General features: G+C 36.3%; 1 protein-coding gene across 4 annotated transcripts in view; it reads left to right on the forward strand.

Annotated features, from left to right (window-relative positions):
• The first annotated feature begins 209 nt into the window (after positions 1-209).
• Positions 210-12,111, forward strand: part of LOC126759530 (neurotrimin) — an 88,862-nt gene continuing 76,960 nt past the window's right edge. For all 4 annotated transcript variants that reach the window (XM_050474391.1, XM_050474392.1, XM_050474393.1 and 1 more), the window contains exon 1: positions 210-780. The gene's annotated coding sequence lies outside the window, so the exon portion shown is untranslated. The remainder of the gene's footprint in view (positions 781-12,111) is intronic.

Consider the following 12,111-nt stretch of genomic DNA (forward strand, 5'->3'; position numbering starts at 1 on the left):
AGTCTGTCTCCCCACTTTCAATGCATTATCTCGCGCGCGCACAGTCGTCTATGGCAATGCCGCCCCAAAGTATGGAAAGTGATTTATTAGCGTCGTAAGTTGTAGCCGCTACGTTGTTGTTGCTTATGCTGCTCGCTCGCTATCGTTTGCCTTGCCACGCTGCAGCACAATTCACAAGCTCTAACATGTACCTTGTATATGCAGAGTCGCAACAACGCCACACCGGAAAGTATTTAATTATGCAATGAGCCATCCGCCTGTGCCGTAAGTTTGCGCGCCAACACAAAGCAAATACGCGGTGCAAACACAAAAGTCGAAAAACGCGGCAAAAGACTTGGTGAAATACACAAAAAACGCCGCTATACAAAACTAAAATTACAAACATATAGCCATACAAGCAGACACGCCCACAATTGAATTGGCGCCTCTCAGCGGTGAAATAGCAGCACTGTGTGGTAGTTGCATAAATTTAGGCGCGACAATAGCCACAGCAGGACACAGTTGTGCACAGGAAGCGCCAAAGTCTAGCTGAGTAATCAGCTCTAAAAAGTTACACACACCGACATTCATAGAACACATGCATACGTACATAACACATATACAGGAAGCCCAGCTCAACAGGACGTGCAATTGAAAAGTGCGCGCTTTCATTGTGAACTTTGTGTTGTTTTGTTGCAGCAGCTGCGGGCAGCCAGAGTAACCTCTCTGTATTTGGTCTGCCAGTGCAAATCTAACTGCCGGAAATAAACCGAATTTGCAGCCATTGAACTTTACGCAAAGGTGAGTGGAAAGCAATTTGCAAAAATTTGGAAATTCAAGACATAACCTCAAAGTTTTCCTTGTTGTTTCGGATATTGCATTATTTTTATACATTAAAAAGGTGCTGGCACTACCAAATATGTATATACTACCGGGTTTTTCAATAGGGATGATATAAATTCTAAGTGTCGTTTCGGCCATTTTTAATGTCACGATCTTTAATTTTTTATTGTAATCTGTAATGTTGACAATTCCGTCATGCAACGATATGCGCAAGATCACTTTTCCAGAGACATTATTTCCATCAGTGTAGAACTCTTCTGGTTTCTTGGCGAAAAGCTGCGGCAAGTAATTTTCACAGGCTTCTCTTGAAGCCAACTTTACTACATTAAGGGATTGACCGAAACAAATAGTAGTCCGATCGTGCAATGTCAGGCTATATGTTGGATGCATCAAAACTTCCCAGCCAAGCTCTCTCAGTTTTTACCGAGTCATCAAAGATGTGTGTGGTCTAGCGTTGTCCTGATGGAAGACGAAGCCCTTTCTGTTGATCAGTTCTGGCCGTTTTTTTTTCGATTGCTTGCTTCAATCTCATCAGTTGATGACAATAAAATGTAGAATCAATCGTTCGATCAGGCTGGAGCAGCTCATAGTGGATGATTCCTTTCCAATTCCACCAAGCACTCAGCCTAACCTTTCGATGCGTCAATTCTGGCTTTGTGACCATTTGTTGAGCTTCACCACGCTTGGACCATGATCTTTTTCGCATATTATTGTCGTATTTGATCCACTTTTCGTCTCCTATTACCATTTGCTATAGAAATAACTCGATTTCATTTCGTTTTGGCAAACAATCGCAGATGTTTTCACAGACAATTCATGTGGTACTCAAACATCGAGCTTGTTTTTGTAGCCAGCCTTTTTTAAGTGGTTCAAAAACGTTTAATGATGAATGTTAAGCTCCTCAGCGATGTCATGGCTAATTATGTGACGGTCCTGGTCAATCTCTTCCATAAATTAATAGATTTTTTCAACGATGGATCGACACCATATTGATTGGTAGCACTGGAGATATACGACTAAAACGACATCTATTGACAAAATACGAAAAAACTTTTTCGACTAACCAATATTTTATGAAAGCATTTTGTAAAGCATAACTTCCCAGCATCTCATATAAAACGAATTAACAAAATGTAGTTACTTCTTTAGAACGAAACATAAAGAAAGTGTGCGAAGTAGAAGTGAGTCAATTAAGGTCACCACAAGAAATATAATGTTTGTTTTGATATTAGTAGTCAATTTCTATGCGTGGAATTAGATATGCATAACAAATTTAGAAGAATATGACAACTTAAGATGACATTTTTTCTTCCTCTTACAAACTTTTACAAAACTTACAAATTACGAAGCTTTTTGAAGGGATAAACGCCAGTATCAGAACAAAATTGTCAGAACTATTATTTTCTGTGAATTCCCCATATTTTACGACTATATTAAATCATTGGAAATGAAATAAAATTTACTACAAACACTTACCGAGCTGAAATCTGAAAAAAAATTAAAAGAAATTTGTCAGTTACATTTTAGAAGTCTATAAAGGTAAAAAAATATATATTATAGTAACTTAAATATAATTAAAATTTTACCCAGACTGATAAAAACTTAGATTATAATGTTCCATTTGGGTCAATACACAGTGTCAATGCTTACAATTTTCCATACATTGTTTATAAGCCTCGGCAGTGATGGCTTTAGTAAGTCAGTCACAATCGTGCTAGGATTTGACCTCATATTAACTTTGAGAAAAATTAATGAAATTTCTTCACACAGATTTGCCTCAAATAGGCGCTTCAACTATCTGGAACTATGATTTACCACACAACAGTAATCAAAGAAACCAACGAACATCACCCTAATTTTTGGCCGTCTTTAACGTATTTTCTCGGTTGAAGCCAATTTTTGGATGCGCCATGCGCTAGATTGTAAGACAGTTTCGACGTCAAAAACCTACATCAACCTGGTAATGTAGGTATGATAAATGTAAGGTCCTCAACTCAGTCAAGCGCTTCTACTCGACCTTTAACCTTTTTCATACACAAAACATTAACCAAAATTTATTAAATCGTTCCATAAGAGATGTTGAGATCTTTTGCCACCTCTCTGTATCTGAGATCAAGGCCTCGTGCGCTAGTAAGAAGTTAATGGAATTTTAGTTTAAGACCATAGAAATAGTTCATGGTTTTTGCGTTCTTTTAAAGTTATTTCCTAAAAATCTTTCTTAAAAAAATAATGAAAATAATATTAATTGTTTGGTCGTTGGGCCAGACAGAAGCTATGGATTCTTAAAAATTATTTATTTTTGATAAAAAATTTGCGAAAACATTATCACTTGAATCAGAGCTTTTTTTGAAAGCTCGGGAGCAACACACCTTTTAGAGGATTCCTATGTGCAATTTATCGAACAACATGCTAATATACAATATTCAAACGAAACTTATGACTCTGCCCAAAACGATTTTTTTTCTGTTAGCAAAACAGAATACAAGAGAATGATGAAGTAGCTGAAAATATACTCAATTGTTCTATATATGTATGTATATTAGAGTGATTCAAAAAAAAAAATTTTTTTTTCGTTTGATACTCTAAAATAGGTTCCTAGACACCTCTAAGAAAGCCTCTCCAAACATGAGTTTTTAATTGTAACGGGAAGGTCCTCCTACATACAGTTTTCTATTTTTTCTTATTATCAGATAGAAAAATTTATATCTCGCTTCCAACTACTTAAAAAAATATCTTGTTCCTTAGATTTTGTAGGAAATTGAATGCTCTACAAAAAAGGTCGATTATGATTTTTTCCTAAATCCAAACGTTAAAGTTTGAGGTGTCTAGGAACCTATTTTTCCGAGTACCAAACGAAAAAAAAATTTTTTTTTTTTGAATCACTCTAATGTATATACATATGTATGTATGTATACATTTTTAATAAACTGATTATAATTACTGAACTGTTACCACGTCAAATAAATTCAAGGAACCTCAGCTTAGCTAAGACAATCGAAACTTTATGAAGCTAGAGTTGAAACTGTATACAGATGATTTCACGAATTTCGAAAACGGGCTTATTGTTATTGATTTTAACATTCATATTCACAAGCATATCGATACTGATACTGAAATTAGCAAACTTCTTTCGAAATCGCTTTATTGGTCATTTAGCAATATACCAATCTACAAAAAAAAAATATTTTGAAAATTGAATATGTACGAAGCTTTTCGAAGATTGCACTATTTCGGAACGTACTATTAAAAATTCAAATATTTTGAAATTTTAGTTCAAGAACAGGGTACTATATATAGCAAAGATCAAATTTAAGCCAAAGTGCTCCATGAATACGCCCAAATCGAAACGACAAAAAATGTTTTCCTAGGTTGGTACAATATTTTTGCGTTCGTGTGAAGTTTGATCTCCATATGTCAATTAGTGCGTGTTTTACAAAAATTGACCAATTAGCTTGTTGAGGAATTTGAGATTCCATTAGAATTTCGACTAAAAAATATTACAAAAGTGTTTTGGAGAGTCTACTTTATCACGCACCTAAATATTTGAGTTGCACAAGCATACAGCGAAGATGGTGATGAATTTGTCTCATGAGGGTCGTCCATCCTACTCTCGTAACGACAATAACATCGAAGAAGTTAAAGAAACTGTGCTTGAAAAGCGTTGTGAGAACGTTCAGTAAAGTAATGAAAGGTTCCTTCATGCAAGTAGTGGATGCTAATTACAATAACATTGAATAAGTTAAAGAAAAAGTCTTTGAAAATTGTAGTGTTGGCATTAAAGAGATAGCAGCGGATCTCAACTTCCCTTATATACAACACAAACTGGTTAATATTTTGGGTAAGAAGCGTGTCAATATTAGATTCGCGCCAAAAAACCTGAACAGTTTGCTAAAACGTCATCGCAAAAACGACGTCGCAAAAGAGACAACGTAGCTGTGGACACTACATTCACCATACCATGACCATGACAAGATATGAGTTTATGAATATGACGTCGAAACTGTCCAAAGATCTAGCGATGGGCACTCCAAAAATTAGCCGAAATCGAACAAACCTCGCCAGAGTCGGTAAAAAAAAATAAAGGTGATACGTTCAATAAGGTCAAACGATCAATAAAGAACAATATTTAGCTGTTTTGGGGCACGTAAGTAAAGAAATTCCGGCTATAACCATAGCTACGCCAATAAAGAAGAATAAGTAATGAAGCAACTCGTCGTAAACGACCGCATTTTTGGCCTGAAAATTAATACATTTTTCACCACGCTAATGCGCTGTCACATTCTGGTAAGATCGTGTCTGACTTTTTGGCCAAATTCGAAACAAGAGTCATCACTCAGACACCGCATTCGCCAGCCTTGGGTCACTGTGACTTTTTTTCTGATTTCGAAAATTAACGTGCCCATGGACCAATAAATGCATTTACATATTAAATTTAGCAAGTCAAGGATTTACATTTTTTAGCTCAACGCATACTTAAGGTAATATAAACTGTGTAATTGGTGGGATTTTTATATAGAACTGTTTGCCCCTACCGAACTCACTATCCAGCTTCAGCTTAAACGTGTTTTCCTTGAGACTGAATTTTTTCAAATCTCGTGAAAAATTTTATATTTCCTTACATAACCTCCATTTCGCGAAAAAATTCATATAAAGCTTAAAGCGTATGTTCTATTAGCCAGTCTTATGCAATTAGGATATCGTTTTAAAATTTGTTTCAGAGATTTGAATTGCTAAAATCAACGACATCCGGCAAGATCACATTGAAAAACGTGATTCCCAAAATTTTTCTGTTAGATTTTTATAAATTCAAATAAATGTTTATTGAAGCCTAAATTAAATAAAATTAGTTTCTTTTTCCGTACTTATAAAATAAATTATCATATCAGGCTTAGCCCTAAAGTTTACCAAAGGCCTAGGAAGTTGTCATATATTTGCTCTACTACCTGTTTACCCACATAAGCCCTAAACCGTGTCTAAACTGTCCTATACAAAAAAACGAGAGAAAATAAGATTAGACACCCTCAAAGTTTTCTTAACTTATTCTACACTAACAACTATGCACGCATTTGAAAACTTTCGCCGATCCCATATGAGACATTCGCTGAAAGTTTATTGTACACTCATACCATACCTTATTTATTTTACTCATAACAACATTACTCAGAACACAATGACTAAGCCGTATGAACTTTGAACATGTGTTGAACTTCACTCTGGGCAGTTTTATTATTATATTTAAGCATTTCCTTGTATGAACACATAGTTTTTCCACATCGTTTAACCCGAGCGAATAGTGCGCCGCAATCATTAACTTTAGATAAATGAGTTGAGAATTAGTAATTTAGTGAAAGCATGGAAAGCGCCATAAAAAGCACTACAACAAAAACGCACACACACATACACAACCACATATGCAGCAACGATGACACCGGCAAGTAATTTTGCAAAATTTGTCATTAGTTGGTGCAGGCGAACAAAAAGAGATATTTTCAAAACAAAAACAACAACGCAAACAATACGGTTATGCTGCACATAAATACCAGCGTCATGCAGGCCGCACAGCAAAGTAGCGCACCGAAGCAGAGTGAACTAAAACGAAACAATAAATATAATTAAAAACGCATCAGCAACAAGTTTTTTTGCTTTCATGCCAAAGCGAAGAGAGAAAAGACAAAATACAAACAATAAAAAGATATAAAAATAAAAATGAAAATCTCACAAAAAAAGGTGTGAGTTGTGCCAGCACCGCATAGGAAGTGGAACCGAATGAAATATGTCGCTTGCGAAACGCTACTTGCGAAAGTGGAAGCGCGATATGAGCACACTCAACAAAGCCACACGGGGCGTATACGTAACATACGCGAATGGCAATAGATTAACACAAATAAACGTTGCTGCGTTCGCCATTGTTGTAGTTGTTGTTGTTGTTGACTTTTGCGCTTTTTCGGCATACACACGAAGGCACTTCATAGTTTCCGCTCGCGTTGTTGGGCCTCATTTATTATGCTCGTTGCCAACTGATATATGCGCGGCATGAATGCAACACACAGCGCGGTGGATATGTTAGAAGGAGTGGGATTCACGTGCAGAAAACAATATAATCAAGCTGAATTGGAGTGCATGTTGCTACAAGTAGACAACAATTGTACTACAATGGCAATCAACAAATAAACACTATTACGTAACAATAACTGCGTCGTTAATGTATGGACGAGGAAATGTGTTTAAGCCCATAAAAGGTCTATAAATATAGATATACCATATAATAGGTATAATAAGTATGCATTTAAAGCAGATAAAGAAAACTTTATGTGCGATTTTCGACATTTGCAAAATATTTATATATGAAATGCGTTGAAATGCGTTAAATAGCATTCGGCTTTTGAATATTATTTATACAAAAAGATACTTTATATGTTTATACTTGTATAACAACAAACATCGTTAAACACTTATAAGCAGATCTTTTACTTGTTTTTGATCAGTCAGTTTGTATTTAGTGGTGGGCTCTGAAAAATTTGTTCGGATATCGCAGTGTTGCTTTGGAAAATTGCCCCCTCCAAATTTCATGAATATATCTTGTCAAATAAAAAAGTTTTTCATACAAGGCCTTGAGCTCGGTCAGTCAAATTGTATGGCAGCTATATGATATAATAGTCCGATCTGAAAAATTAGTGCGGATCTTGTACCGTTGACTTGAAAACTAATCCATGACAAATTTCGCAAAGAAAACTTGTCAAATAAAAAAGTTGTCTACATAAGGACTTCAGCTTGACCGTTTACTTTGAATGGTAGCTTTATGCTACAGAGGTGCCATATCGGCAGTTCCGTTAAATGAGCAGCTTCTTTGGGAGAAAAGAACTTTTGCAGAATTTCAGATCGATTTCTGAAAATAAGGAAATAGTTTGCGTATAAACAGACGGACAAATATAGCAAAATTTATTCAGTTAATTCATAAATAAGCTTAAACCTTCAAATATGAATAGCAGATTTAAAGAAAACAGAACAAATGGTTTTTTCGCCAAAATCAATTTATTTTCCATTTTTAATGTTCATTTAATTGTTGACAGCTGCTTTGCTTGCACGTGTTTTGGATCGTCTTCAATTTTTACCTATTCAAAAAAAATGGATCAAAGAACCTGTATCAAATTTTGTGTGAAAAACGAAATTAATAATTAAATTGAAAATTGCGCGGATGCATTCCGAATGTTGACTGTGGCATACGGAGAAGCTACCTTGGACCGAAGCAACGTTTATCGGTGGTACAAAATGTTCTCAGAAGGCCGAGAAGATGTGAACGACGAAGAGCGTGCCGGACGCCTGAGCAGTTCAACAACAGACGAAAAAATTAATGAAGTGGAGAAAATGGTATTAGCCAATCGTCGAAACACTGTTAGAGAAGTTGCTGAGGACCTAAACATATCGCTTGGCAAGTTATGCGCAATTTGCGCGAAGCAATCCGCCAGAAACGCCCTGATTTGTGGAAGAACAAAAATTGACTTTTGCACCACGATAACGCCCCTGCTCACACATCGTTGCTTGTGCGCAACTTTTTGACCAAAAACAACACACTAATGATGCCGCAGCCACCGTACTCCCCAGATCTGGCCCCCTGTGACTTTTTCTTGTTCCCTACCCTGAATAGGCCCATGAAAGGACGACGTTACGCTTCTCTTGACGAGATAAAGACGGCATCGAACGACGAGCTGAAGAAGATAAAAAAATGATTTTTTGTAGTGCTTCGAAGATTGGAAAATAATATCTCATGGGGATTACTTTGAAGGGGACAAAATAGATATTCATGAATAAATAAATAATTTTTGAAAAAACACAAAATTCGCGATACTTTTTGAACATACCTCGTATGTCGGTGCAAGCCTTTTAAATGGCTTCAACGTCTGCATAACGCTATCCTTTCATGGGCAAATGCATTTTTGCGAAAAGGAAGAAGTCGCACGGTGCCATATCAGATGAATACGAAGAGTGGTTAATGGTTAAAATTTGATTTTTTGTAAAATAATCGTCTTTCGAATGTTGGATTCTGAGCAATTTTTGGTCGTCAGTCAATTTGTGCTGAACAAACCGTGCACACACCTTTCGTAAGCCCAAATGTTCGGTCAAAATGCGATAAATCGTTGTTTTGGAGATGTTCAATTCCATGACTTTCAATGATGATTTCGGCTGATTTTTGATGAATTCACGCACAGTTTCGATGAAATTTCCGTAATTCACCATAATTTCCGGTGACCACGTTTGATCGTCATTTATGTCCTCACGACCACTTTGAAAACGTTGAAACCACCCGTGCGCTCTGCTACGTGATAGGCAATCGTCGCCATAAACTTGTTTCATCAATTAAAACGTTTCGGTAAAAGTTTGACCAATTTTTTTTTTTTTTTAATAAAATAAATTCTTTTTTAAACAAAATTTACTGTTGGCTCTTTGTTCGAAGCTCAATTTCGCACCGATAAAACAAACATACTGACACTTAAAACGCAATAACTTCACTTCCAATCGATGAAATGTCATGAAATTCCCACTGGACAATCGATAAAGATAGCAGATTCTAACGCACCAGTCGATATATAGTTGGCGCCACCAGGGAGCGCTAGATTCAAAAAGTCCTGTTTACTTCAGAAAGCTCCTTGTAATTTTAAATTCTAGTCTAAAAATACTTTCGTTGAATGATTAAGCGAGATATATGGATATTTAAAGAATACTATATTGGAGTAAAAAAAACAAAAACCATGTAACCTCTAATGGATTGGTATATACATATGTGCACTAAAAATTCACGCACTTAAGTTTTAGGAACAATTACTCAAACTCTTTAATTAGCTGTAGAAGTCAAGTGGAAGTCAAATTTCATACAAATTTCCTTCCATAACTCGAAGTACTTGTCGATTATGGTGATTCGATTTAGGGAAGTTCGACTGTAATATGTCGTCGCAATTGCTGCATGAGAGACTGTTGATTTTCTCAAGTTACTACATTTCTATTTGGAACTATTACACAGTGGATTTTCGATCGCCTCTGTAACGATGCTTTAGACTTTTCCAGAAGAAGACTTAAGTTTTGTAAGTTTGCTTATCTCAACCTCAGCACATGACTTGTCTCTGTTTCATTACATTACTATAGTTTCTTCCTCAAATTACCACTATTACTTCACCACAATTCTCGTTTCTTTTTTATATTATTTTTGCTTCAAAAACTAAATCCCATGCCCAAAATCCTTATTCTTGCCTAAAACTAGTTGGCATGAGTGAATGTCAAAGTCGGATCTAAAATGTAGAAGTTAACATACTCGTAATTCAGTTTTATACTGCCTACTATCAAATAAAGTTAGGCACTTTTGTTACTGCCGGCAATTGAAACAGCTATAGCCATACCTTTTTATAAAATGTCAATAACATCTTTTGCCATATTTGAAGTTGTCATTCCGAAAACTTCCATAAGTTTTTAAAGAATCTTGACTTCCACCCCCTCAAGAAGTGCCACAACCGATATTGCTATCGGTCCCATTTCCAAATTAGATAAACAATGATGCGAACACTAACTAATAGTACCGAAGAAATTCAGTTCCGCTGCTAGAACTATTACTTCAAGCATCAAACTAAGTAAGTTTAGAATCAACTGGATAAGATAAGTGACCGACCGATCTGATTCTTCAGCCTCATTTTCAACTTGTGCCAAGTAATCCATATCTGGTTAGTTTAAAAGTTAAGCGGCTATACCAGTGTAACCCATGAAAATTTCAGCTATATTTAAAGATTTATTTTACAAAAGTATTGAAAAATAACGGAGTTATGTGCTGTTTTCGAAAGTGCCAAAAAAAGTGGCTCTACATGATTCCGGCCAAATGAGTAGTAGTGAAACAAATAAATTCAAAAAGTTATTAAAGTCGAAGGTAAAATGGCGTAGTTCAGAAACAAAATTGTTCTTTTAGGTAAAAAATTGTCCATTTTTTTAATGCCAAAATGACAATTTTCAAACAATCAAAAAGTTCGTAGGTCATTGTATAGTAAATATATTCAAGAATACTCAGTTTCAATTTGAAGTCGACCAGTCCGAGCACCTGGAGAGTCAAGACAAACATTTCTCGTTGAGTTATGATGTCAGCAATTTTGAAAAATGTCGTTTAAAGTTTCACTTCTATATACATATATTTGTACCTGCGAGCGGTTGCTCTTTAAAACGCTGCCATCCAAAAACTAATCAAGATAGTTCGGTAGCGGCAGTTTTTAACACATTGCGTGAAAGGCTCGATAACTAATTTACGAATCCTTGCTATTCAAACTAGTTTATAATCGGGTATTATATCTTCTTTTATTAAGCAACTAGTTTCAATTCTTCAGCCTAATTGATATAAGATCCAGTAAAAATCAATGCATTATTTTGTTTTATAAGTACAAAGTGGCGCTAGTAAGATAAGATTTTGTGCTAAAATAATCTTTTGGCGGTTTTGTGATTGTTTGGCTCAGTATTATTTGAGCACGTCTCAAAGTGGATACCAGCAAAGACAAAAATAACATTTTACAGTTTTTCTTTCATAAAGGCGAAAACGTGAGTCAGGCGGCTGAAAATGTAAATAGTGTTTATGGATCTGATACTACAGGATTCGTCCGAAAAGTAAAAGGACTGAATTTCTTCCGCCGCGACTGTACTTCGGAGCTCCCCCTGCGGGTAGGGGTTAGAATTTACCCGTGGTAAGGCATGCCTGTCGTAAGAGGCGACTAAAATCCATATGAACTATGTCTTTCTTTCTGGGCTTGACTTGCTTGTCAGCGTAGTCTATGTCTGAAATAGTGCTATAATACTCATCTTGAAATGATTATTATAAGCTTTATATTTATTCCAGGTATAAGGCATTGGTCTCACGAGACAAATGTCGCCAGTCATTGAGTCCTAGGGGCTCAACTGGTAGGAGCAAAAGCTTCAAGGCCTTACCAGAGACTTTAACCTGGTACCACGGGGTTTGGCCCTTTGTGGAGATTCGTGGTGGCTGTGGTTTAAACCCAAAGGCAGACAGGGTTGAAAAATTCAGTCCAATGTGGAGTCGCATTGCGGCCGGGTGCCGGACCCAAAGTACGGCAGAGGTTTTAGATCGGCCTCGTACCCGACCAAGGCGGCTAAGGTGTCCCTATCCACCTGAACCAATTGGAACCAAAGTATACGTGCAAAATGCATTTATACTTTGGGGCGCTGATCAACGCATTGTATTGATGTATGTGCTTCAAAGAAAGCACCGTGAGGTTAGGCCGTCGTCGGCAGGTACTCACGTAAATCGCA

Source organism: Bactrocera neohumeralis, chromosome 5 (assembly GCF_024586455.1).
Source record: "Bactrocera neohumeralis isolate Rockhampton chromosome 5, APGP_CSIRO_Bneo_wtdbg2-racon-allhic-juicebox.fasta_v2, whole genome shotgun sequence".
Classification (NCBI taxonomy): Eukaryota; Metazoa; Arthropoda; class Insecta; order Diptera; family Tephritidae; genus Bactrocera; species Bactrocera neohumeralis.